The sequence below is a fragment of the Saccopteryx bilineata genome, chromosome 3 (genome assembly GCF_036850765.1).
Source record: "Saccopteryx bilineata isolate mSacBil1 chromosome 3, mSacBil1_pri_phased_curated, whole genome shotgun sequence".
In the NCBI taxonomy this organism is placed as follows: domain Eukaryota; kingdom Metazoa; phylum Chordata; class Mammalia; order Chiroptera; family Emballonuridae; genus Saccopteryx; species Saccopteryx bilineata.
In genome coordinates this window covers 271,235,212-271,246,444 of record NC_089492.1, presented here as the reverse complement: position 1 = coordinate 271,246,444, position 11,233 = coordinate 271,235,212, and the positions used below count along the sequence as shown (strand labels likewise).

Sequence of the window (11,233 nt, the reverse complement as noted above, 5' to 3'; positions counted from 1 at the left end):
CACTAATTAATTTCCCTTTTTTTTTTTGTTAGTTTGAACCAGGTTTATTTATTTATCTTTTTGCCACTTGCAACAGAAATAATCCTCCTTGATATTGTACATTTCTGGCAAAGGAAATGGCATATGAAGGGTCTCAGAGGAGAGAAGGATCAAGGTCTATCCAAGAAACTCAGAGGATACCAGTGTCACTGATGTGTGGCATGTGAGGGGGTGTGGTGAGTGTCTGCCTGTCATGGCTCAGGGTGCCACAAAATCTGAAAATACATTGAGGAAAGTAGAGAGGAACAATAAAGAAGCTAAAACATTGGCAATAATTTATTTTTATAATCAGTGTTCCTGATGATCTGTTCCAAAGGCCTTATATTTTGTTACGCTTCATGCTTGACTCTTTATCCACTCATAGAAAGTCCTGAATCAAAGACCCAGGAACAATTATGACTGGACAGTTATGGAACATCAATACTTCTTACTCAAATATTCTCACTTTATTTTAAATAATTAACCAAATAATATAAAAATAGATAATGTCTAATAATATGAATGAAGCAAATGGCTTTATTTTAAAGAATGAGAATTGGATTCAAGAATCTCCATCTTGCCCGGAAAGATCTTGAGATAATAATAACAACAAAAATAATAACTCACCTGGCCCTGGCTGGTTGGCTCAGTGGTAGAGCGTCGGCCTGGCATGCGGAAGTCCCGGGTTCGATTCCCGGCCAGGGCACACAGGAGAGGTACCCATCTGCTTCTCCACCCCTCCCCCTCTCCTTCCTCTCTGTCTCTCTCTTCTCCTCCCACAGCCAAGGCTCCATTGGAGCAAAAGATGGCCCGGGCGCTGGGGATGGCTCCTTGGCCTCTGCCCCAGGCGCTAGAGTGGCTCTGGTTGCGACGGAGTGATGCCCTAGATGGGCAGAGCATCGCCCCCTGGTGGGTGTGCCGGGTAGATCCCGGTCGGACGCATGTGGGAGTCTGTCTGACTGCCTCCCCGTTTCCAGCTTCAGAAAAATACAAAAAAAAAAAAAAGAAAAAGAAAATAATAGCTCACCTATTCATTTGGTACCAGCTATGTACCAGCTATTATGCCAACCTCTTTACTTTAATTATTCTTATTTGTTCTATATTACAACCCTAGGAAGTAGATACCATTATTATTCTTATTTGCCATAAGGCAGCCATGTAGAGGCATTAAGAAACTTGCCCAAGATTATGTAACTAGTAAGGGGCAGAGCCAGGACTCAAATTCAAGCTTTCTCGTTTTAGAACCCATTTACTGATTCCAGTCATAATTTGCAAGAGCAAATTTTCTTTATCAACCTGATAATTTTATCAGCTGTTTAGGCTACTCTTTATAACACCCATGTTGTCTAATCTGAGATTTGCTCCTTTTCTTATGAGCTGCTTCAGTTGAGCCTTGGACCACCAGCATTCCCAAGCCATAACTCTCTTTGCTTTTTCTCTTGGTCCAATCTGTGTTTGTACTTGGGATATAGGGAGGGAAACAGTTCTTGCCCTTAAGGAGCTATAGGCAATCTGGGGATATAACATATATACAAGATACACATTAGGTAAGGCCTAAACACCCTGAGGTTGCATACAAGACCCTGTAGGGCCTCCTCTAACATGATATATATATATATTTTTTTCTAACATGATATTTTGTCTCAATGATTACCTTCACCTTTAGTCTCTAAACACAGATGCATCTCTGGGCCTTTTCAGATATTGCTCTCTGACTGGCATAACCTCCTACATGTCTGCTGAGTTCAGGTGCCACCTTCTCCAGGCAGGCTACTGTTGTTTCTACCACCAAAGAACCTTTGAGGCTTTTGAGGGAGAAACTAATAACAATAGGTGATACAGAAGGCAATAAAATATGGCAGCATTCCATGCCAGCACTCAGTCCTTCAGAGACAATCTGGGATGCAGGAAGAGCTCTAGGCTTAGAATAAGGAGAACTAGGGTCTTTCCTTGGATTTCCTAAATACTCTGTGACCACAACTTCAGGCACCCACTCTGGAACAGAAGCTAAATGATTGAAGAACACCCTCTTTATAGAGACATGCCTTGAGTGGCACTGGGTCAGACCCAGTGCAGAGATGGGGTGAATGCAGAGAGAATCAGACCTGAACGGTAAGAGAGGGCAGGCATGGACTGCGTCACAAGACTCAGGAGAGAACAAGACAGCTCAGATGAAGGACCCTGTCGAAGCATGGGCATCAAGGGGGCTTCTTGTGGGAAAGAATATCTGAGTGGGGTGATGAAGGATTTAAGATGATATAGGAGGCAGAGAGCATTTCAGAGAGAACAAAGGTCTCTGGTTCTAGTGTTCTAGGGTCTGTGATTCTGGGCTCAGGGCTCTATAATTCTGGGTTCAGTGTCTCTTATTTCTCTGTTCTGGATTTCATGGCTCAGAATTCTGTGACTCTGGGTTCAGAATTTCTGGGTTTAGAATTCTATAATTCTGGAGTCTTTTTCTCTAGGTTCTATGGCTCTAAGATTTACAGTCTATGAATCAGAGGTCTGGGATTCTACAGTCTTGAATCTGGTTTATATAATCCTGAATTCTGCATTCTAGACTTTATTTATGGTTCTGAGAACTTCATCATTTATATTCATCTTTAGACTCAAATATGAAAAAGATGGGGAAGAGAAGAAGATTCCTACACCCTCCCAGCTCCTCTGAAGAATGTTGTTTCCCTCCCCACAGCAGGCAACTGGTCAAGGGAAACCCCTCCATTCATCCTGTTCTACCTTCTTTTATAGCCCTTTTCCTTGCAGTTTCTCTGCCTTTAATTTTTTACAGAGACAGAGTGAGTCAGAGAGGGGGATAGACAGGGACAGACAGACAGGAATGGAGAGAGATGAGAAGCATCAATCATTAGTTTTTCGTTGCAACACCTTAGTTGTTCATTGATTGCTTTCTCATATGTGCCTTGACCGTGGGTCTTCAGCAGACCGAGTAACCCCTTGCTGGAGCCAGCGACCTTGGGTCCAATCTGTTGGGCTTTTGCTCAAACCAGATGAGCTAGTACTCAAGCTGGCGACCTCGGTGTCTCGAATCTGGGTCCTTTGCATCCCAGTCCGACGCTCTATCCACTGTGCCACCGCCTGGTCAGGCTTCTCTGCCTTTAATAAGGTACTCCATGAAGATTGAGGGACAAGCTGAGAAAGGGTGTGGATGGAAGGGCCAGTCCACCTAACTCAGTAGAGCAGAAAATATATGTCCCCAGCCTCATGCCAATCCCTAAGTGATGGATGGCCTGGGTAGGACACTGCTCTCAGAAAACACATTCCCCTCTCCTGAAATAACTTGAGAGTTTCCTCCATACTGAAGAAGGAGAAAGGAGTGTGATTTAGGGCACTGCATACTACCAGGGAGTCATCTTTTTGGATTAGGCATTGCTCTACCCTGGTGTCATCCCTCAGGCCGTTTCCCAAGCCCTGGAGGCCAACCAGCCGTTCCGTTCTGCCTGAGCCAGACCCGACCGAAACAGGAAGCAGCAGTGAGGTTGGTGTAGCTCCTTCCCCAACACACATGCACTCATGCACGCACACATGCACGCATGTGACCTAACCAGCTCTGGCTCCCAGTAACTCTGAGTTCTCTTGAAGGAGGGACTGTTGGAACAGAATATAAGAACACTTCAAGGCTCAAGGAGAGATGTGTCACTTGTCTCGAGAAATGGGTGTGTATGAATTTGACTGGGTGTGTGAGAGAGAGGCCTGATGGTGGGACCATGCTGTCCCCAAAGATGTAGGTGGTGGCCTTGAGATAGCACAGCTGTCCCAGAGCTTGTGAGTGACTGTCCCTACCCATCCATCTGTAGCTTCATTCTCTCTCTGGGCTCTCGGCCATTGGAGGTGGGGAAGAGACAGCCCACTCTTCTTCAAAAATATTAAGTCTAAATTCCTTGCAGGGAGGTAATTTTTCCTAATCACTCACCCTGCTGCACAGATCTCCACAACTTGATTACCTCTAATTAGATTAATTAGATGGTGAATGATTTCTTTTCTCTGGGAATATGGATGGTCCCCAGGATAGAGCCAAAGTTTTGGAGTCCAGTGTGGGGCCTGCCTGGATGCGATGTCTGTTCCCTGAGTGGGGGAGGGGCTTGCCCAAAGTCACACCACAAACAAGTTGAACCCAGGTCTGCCTGGTTCTGAAACCCAACTCTTAACTATCATATCACACTATTAGTCTCACCTTGGCCACCCCCTCTCTTCTCCCCTCCTGGGTGTGAGGTCAATAGGCTGTACCCTCTCCAAGGTCACAGGACCCAGGGAGGGGTTAGGGTGTAGCTCCCCCCAGTGGACAGTGAACTGGCCTCCTGGACAAACACATCTTCATGTCCCTCTCTAACTGCAGATCGTGTCTATGTCCTAGATCATGGAGTCTCTGTAAACAAGGATAAGGGAAGGATTCTAGGAAACCAGAGACGGCACACTGCCTGGGCATTTGGAAATGCGCTGTGGAGTTGCTGGCCAAGGAACTGAGAGGCCCTGGGAGGCACCTGGCCCTTCTGCCTGACTCATCCTGGGCAGCTGCGATCTGTCTAGTCCCTAGATGTGCCTCCAAGCAATGCCAGCATAAGCTCGGGGGGCTGGCCTCCTCCCCCACCACAGCTGAGGCTTCTTGGCTCCACTTGCGGGCTTATTGCCTGAGCCCTGGATGGGCCCTGACTTGCAGTAGGAAAGGGTGGGTGTCAGCTTCACCCCCTGGGGCTCAGCACCAGGTCCTGGACTCTGAGTTTCCACTTTAGTGCTGGGCATCGTGTACCCGCTGTCACCGATCTCCCCCTTCTTGCCCTCTCTGCGTCCTGCAAGTATTCACTGAATCCCCACCCTGTGTGGCCTGGCTGAGACAGGCACCCACATGCCCTGAGAAAGCAGAGCGGTCCTGAGACCACCGCCCTTACACTCAGGGATAGTCACTGTCCCTGCTCTCGCACACCCAGTTACACTCATACCCACTCACAACCTGAGAGTCCATCCTTGTGACCTTCACATGTGTGCTGTGAGACCATCTAACACACACCATCTCTCTCTCTCTCTCTCTCTCTCTCTCTCTCTCTCTCTCTCACACACACACACACACACACACACACACACACACCCCATCTCACACAGAAGCATCGGCCCTCAGGAGTCCTGCCTGCTAGTCCCAGCCATGCCCAGATGTGTAGACCTCTGCTCCTTCTCACAGCCTGAGTCTCTCCCTCTGTAATAGGAGAGTTAGACTCAGTGTTTTGAGTCCCTTCTGGCTATGGCACCTTGGGGTTTAATTTTCTCTTTCTTCTCTCTCTTCCAACTTGAAGTTGACCGAGGGGCAGCCCAGCGTGGGGTCACAGGCTAATGCTCATTATTAACCTCATCATCACACTGGGATCTCACCTCAGTATCACCAGGACAGAGTCAGAGATGGAGTCCAGGGCTTGGGAAAACAGCGAGGGCTTTCTGCCCCCACGCGGGCACAATCAGATGCACGCGTGCTCTACTTTCATGCTGAGACACATCTGCAAGAAAAGTCGTTACCAGCTCGGAGAAACAGGATTTATCATCCAACACCAGTACTAGGGCCAGGACTCTACCTCCCACCACCTGTGACCAGTGACCACCATCTGTTCTTTGAATGTTTCTCTGAGAATTTTGCTGGCGAGGAGGACCATCCAAAGAAGGCGAGAGAGAGCAGATCTGGAGCCAGAAACCTAAAGACAGATGAATCATGTCTGGTCGCTGCAGATAGGCTCTGGGGACAGTGTGAAGAAAGGGGGCCTGGAGTCCTAGGTGGACCACAGAGTTGAGCTCCAGTTATGTGACCAGAAGGCTCTAGGTTAACTGACCTATCCTGCCCCAGGCAAGGGGGTTTAAAGAGTTTTGGGACAGGTAATCCAGTGGGGTGAATCTTGGAGTCTGGCCTGGGTTTGATTTCCAACCACTGACTCACTGCAGGATCTGAGCAGCCACCGCCCCGACTCTGGAGATGGGTCCCTCATCCTCTCACCAGGGTGTGGAGCCTGCCAGGACCCCATGTGGGTTCCCACTGGGCAAAGGTGGCATCTGCAGGAGCTCCGTGGATGTTTGTTCCGTCCCCTCTGCAGGCCTCCTAGTGCCTGGCTCCACGTCACCAGTAAATTAACTGGGTGAGATAATGAAACGAGCCCATGCTCCATGTCTGGACCTCATGGCAGCAACATCTAAAACTGTGTTAGGAAATTGAACAACTAGTGGGCCAGGGGGATGGGGCTATCAGGAGTTTGGCTGCCAGACATCAGGGAGGACATCTTAGAAAAGCAGGCCTTGGGTTGGGTAGGAGCTGGATGGAGGAGGGAAAGGCCTACCAGAGAGGGAGACTGCATGTGCAAAAGAGGGAAGTGGGAAGGGAGAAATCAAGGTGAGACCTCTCTGTTGCATTGTGAAGCTGACATGGGTATTTGTGTGTGTGTGTACGTGTGTGTCTTCGGGTAGGGGCACCCCAGCATAATGCTGAGGTCTCAGGGGACACTCAGTAACAGGGGCTCCTTCCCCACTGTTAGCTCAGCCAGGTCACTTTCTTCCCTCTGTCTCCAGAGGTGGCCTTCTGACCTGGTCACATGTGGTCCCATCCCAGAGGGGAGCAGGCTCCAGTGCATGGACCTGAGGGGGGATCATAAACACATCACCCCTCTTGGGGAAGACCAGCAGGCTTTTCTTGCTACGAAAGAGCCCAGAAGCTCGGAGCTGGGAGGCTCCTCCAGCCCCTTCACCCTGTAGGAACCCGGTACAGAGAGGTTAAGGGAGTGGTCAAAGTCACCCGGCTCCCAATAAAGGGCCCTCCAGTGCTTTGCTTTCTAACCGGCCTGGGGGAGGGTCTTTTGTCTCCAAACACCCTAACAGAGAGCCTCAGGGATTCCTCTCCCTTTGTCCTCCCTCTGCCCTTAGACCCCCATGCTCAACAGGCTGAGAAGAGCTTGGAAAGGGGGCCCAGGCCAGAGATTTATAGACCCACCTGGCTGAGGCCCAGGCTTGTGCCGGGAAGGGGAGGGCTAAGTCCTGAGCGGCTAGCCCTTTCTGGTTGGTGTTTAACTTGCAGTTTCTAAAGGCCATCAGAAGCCCCACAGAACAATTGTTTTTTGTCTTAATGACACTGCAGCAGATTAAAGAGTGCCCATCTCCCAGCCAGCACTGACAAGAGACCATCCATCACCCAGAATGGCTGCAAACCAGCAGCTGGAACAACTTTCCCAGAGACCTGCCTGAGTGGAGGAGGGGCCCTCTCATTCCTGCCGTCAGCAGCAGATCCTGCGGGTCTCTCTGACACTCACTTCAGAGAGGACAGTTTGGAAAGACATTGAGATAGCCTGGGGCTCTGCTCCACACAAGAGAGAGCTCCTGGTCCCAGTGGACCACAAGTTGACAGCAGTCTGCCTTCATCTACCATTTTCCTTTCTTTAATCTCTTTTCTTCCCCTTTTTTTCCAGCCAATCGCTGATCTGCTTTCTGTTACTATAGATTAGTTTACATTTTATGTAACTAGAACTATAGAGCATGTATTGTTTTGTCTGGTTTCTTTTACTCAGCTTAATTATTTTGAGTTTTATCCATGTTGTTTCATGTATATCCTGCTTGTTCCTTTTAATTACTGAGTAGTAATTTGCTATATGGATATACTGTACCACAATTTATTAATCCATTCACTTGGTGATGGATATTTAGGTTGTTTTCTGTGTTTTTTTTTATATTATAAATAAAGCTACTACAAACCTTTGTGTACAAGTCTTTGGGTGAACTTATGTTTTCATTTTTCTTGGGTAAATAGCTAAAAGTGGAATGGCTGGGTCATATGGTAGGTTGTGTGTTTGCCTTTTTAGGAAACCGTAAAACTGTTTTCACAGCACTGGTACCATTTCCCATTTCCACCAACAGTGTATAGGAGTCGCCTCTGACATTGGGTATTTCAGTCTCTTTAATTTTCACCATCCTAATCGGTGTGTAGTAGTAGCTCACTGTGGTTTTAATTTGCATTTTCCTAATAACTAAAGATGTCAAGTGTATTTTTGTATAATTGTTTTCTACCCACATCTATTCAAGTCTTTTGCCCTTTTAAAAAACTGAGTTGTTTATTTTATTTGTGTGGAGTTTTGAGAATTCTTAATATATTCTGGAAACAAGACTAACATATTATCAGATATATGATTTGCAGATCTTTTCTAAAGCCTAGGGTTTGTCTTTTCAGTCTTTAACCAGTGCCTTTTGAAGGTCAACATTTTTAGATTTAATGAGGCTGCCATTCCAACTTTGCTGCTCATTATGATAATTATGCCATCTGCCATTGTGGGATCTATCATCCCTACAGATGCCAGGGAACCCTGCTCCGGAACAAGCCCTTCCCGGGGTGTTGAATCCACCGCCACACGACAGTCTCCCTGTACCAACATGTTTCACTATCCGGCTTTATATTCTGCTCCTCTGACCCAGAACTTCCAAGATCCATTTCCCGGTCTGCTCCCTGGTTCCTACTGGGCCTCGTAGCCAGGTCCCGTGGCTCTTTGGATATGTAATCGCTCTCTTCCCCTCCCAGTACTTAGGAAGTTGATTTATGCTTAGATTTGAGCCTAGTTATGGGTCTGGTGGCTAAGAGGGGATGTAGAGGAAGAAGGCACGCCTTTCTGTGCCAGGCATATCTCCTCCTCTGAGGCCTCTGCATAGCTTCTGCTGAAGGGCTTTCACCTCCCGACACGGAGAACAGGCCACTTTGCGGGCCTGGGAGTTCCGGGGAATCTGGGTTCTCAAGTCTACCCCCCAGGCATTCCCCCAAGTCTCAGGCACTTCCTCCGTTCCTATCAGGGCCTCAACGTTGGCACAGAAGACTTTCCTAGCCAGAGTCCATTTTTCTTTGGAGAGCTCCGCCGCTCTCCAGTGAGGCCCCGCGCCTGGTCCCCGGCTGCTGGAGATGGATGCTTCTGTCCGTGCTGCCAAGTCGGCGCTCTGATGAACCTGCTGCTTCAGATTGCTGGTCAATAAATCCGAGTCTATGATTTTCAGTCTTTGGTGTATCAGTGACACTTAACAATAACTTCTAGTTCCAATTTCCTTGTGATTATTGATTTCACTTATGTCATGGTGCCAGAGACCTTGCACCGGCTACAGCACCCCCTCCCCACCTGTGTCCCTTCCCTGTTCCCTTTGCTGACTGTCTTAACAATGGCATTGCCACCACATGTCAGGGACGGCTTGCTACGCCCCTACCAGCAGTGACAGGGTCCTCACCGCGCTCTCAACAATTTCATCTTAGAGACTGCTTCTTAGGATGGCTTCCACTACCATGTAGCTGAGACTGGGCTCCCGAGAAGCAGAGCCTGAGATGGGGATTCTTGGGAAAGGGGTTTACTGGGATGGGGGGCAGGAAGAAAGGGGAGCAGGTGCGACGGGAGGAGGAGGAGCTACCTGCTAAATATTAGGACATCCCTGTGGAACTGGGACTCTTGGTCTGGGCAGGTGTATCGGTCAGGCCTCTCTGGAGGAACAGAACTAATAAGGTGTGTGTGTGTGTGTGTGTGTGTGTGTGTGTGTGTGTGTCTATGGAGATTTATTATGTGGAAGTGGCTCATGCAGTTGCAATTATGGAACTGGAGAGCCCAGAGTCTGCTGTGCGGGCTGCAGCCCAGGGAGGCAGTCTGCCGGGGAGCTCCCTCTTGCTCCGGGAGGTTGGTCTTTTTGTTTATTCAGGCCTTTGGTTGATTGGACTAGGCCCATCCACACCATGGAGGGCAATCTGTTCACTCAAAATTTACCAATTTAAGCATTATTTTCACTCAAAACGTGTTCCAAGTTGACATATATAATTAGCCCTCACAGCAGGATATGTGGGCTGGGGCCTTACCACCAGGAGAGGGAACGCTAGCCCAGGGCGGGAGGCAGAGGGCTGCCTGGGGGGACCTGTGCCTGGTCACGGGATGGGTGAGGCAGGGGGCCACTGTCCAGGCCTGGCCACCTGGCTAGCCAGTGACATCGGGCAGATCTGCCAGCAGGCTTTGAGAGCCAGTGTGAGCACGGGGAACAAGAGGGGCCTCAGACACTAGCCAGGAGTCTGTCTCATTAGAGGCTCAGGTGGGAAAGTCTGCTGTCACCATTTCCCGTTCAGCCCATCCCACTCCTGCCCTCGGTCTACGATACTTCTCAACCCTGTGCTCCACCCATCCTGCCGTTCTGCGTGACCCAGTGCTGAGGTTTACACGGGAGGTGATCCCAGGAGACTCAGTGAGGAGGGGACAACGGGGTGGGGAGGGAGAAAAGCCCTAAGGACTGAATCAGAGCGCTGGGGCTCAGTCCTGCTGGGGACCCCCTGAGGGGGTGTGCCAGACGTTCTGGAAACTGCCCCACTATGTTCACCTGCTGCAGGTGAACTCAGAGCTGACCCAGGGGACACGAGGCGAGGTATCCAAAGCACGAGGCTCCCCCTGGGAACACCCCCTCCTGTAAATGTACCTGACGCAGCTTCCCCACCTGCTGTTATCCCCGGCTCCTGCTATAAACAGCCAGACCCTCTCTCCACTCCAACCAGCAACACAACCCTCACTTCATGCTAAAGGCATAATTTGCTGCAAATTAAGCTTAATGGGACTATAATAATTATATTGACTTTTAAAAGTACTTTGAGATAAAAACTTGATTTGATATTTTAGAACATCAACCTTTTCATTGTGTTTCCTGAGAGAAAAGGGAGAGGAGGTGAGGCGGGAGTCAGAGAGAAGATGCCGAGGGTGGGGGAAGGCCTCAGGAACCATCTGAGGAGTACCCCCCCACCCCCCTTAGACCTCTCAAGGGGAGTAGAACCCAGGCCAACCTCTGGGAAAGCAATATAGCAAAGCATATCCAAAGTCTTAAAAATACCCACACCGCCTGACCAGGAAATGGTGCAGTGGATAGAGCGTCGGACTGGGATGCAGAAGACCCAGGTTCGAGACCCCGAGGTCACCAGCTTGAGCGAGGGCTCATCTGGTTTGAGCAAAAGCTCACCAGCTTGAGCCCAATGTCCCTGGCTCGAGCAAGGGGTTACTTGGTCTGCTGAAGGCCCGCGGTCAAGGCAAATAAAAATAAAAAAATACCCCAGGGGTCCCCAAACTACGGGCCGCGGGCCACATGCGGCCCCCTGAGGCCATTTATCCAGCTCCCACTGCACTTCTGGAAGGGGCACCTCTTTCATTGGTGGTCAGTGAGAGGAGCATAGTTCCCATTGAAATACTGGTCAGTTTGT

General features: G+C 49.2%; 1 non-coding gene across 1 annotated transcript; it reads left to right on the top strand.

The window, feature by feature from the left end:
* The first annotated feature begins 648 nt into the window (after nucleotides 1–648).
* TRNAA-GGC (transfer RNA alanine (anticodon GGC)) lies at nucleotides 649–724 on the top strand. Its single transcript has one exon. It is a non-coding gene; the product is annotated as a tRNA-Ala (tRNA).
* The last annotated feature ends 10,509 nt before the right edge of the window (nucleotides 725–11,233 follow it).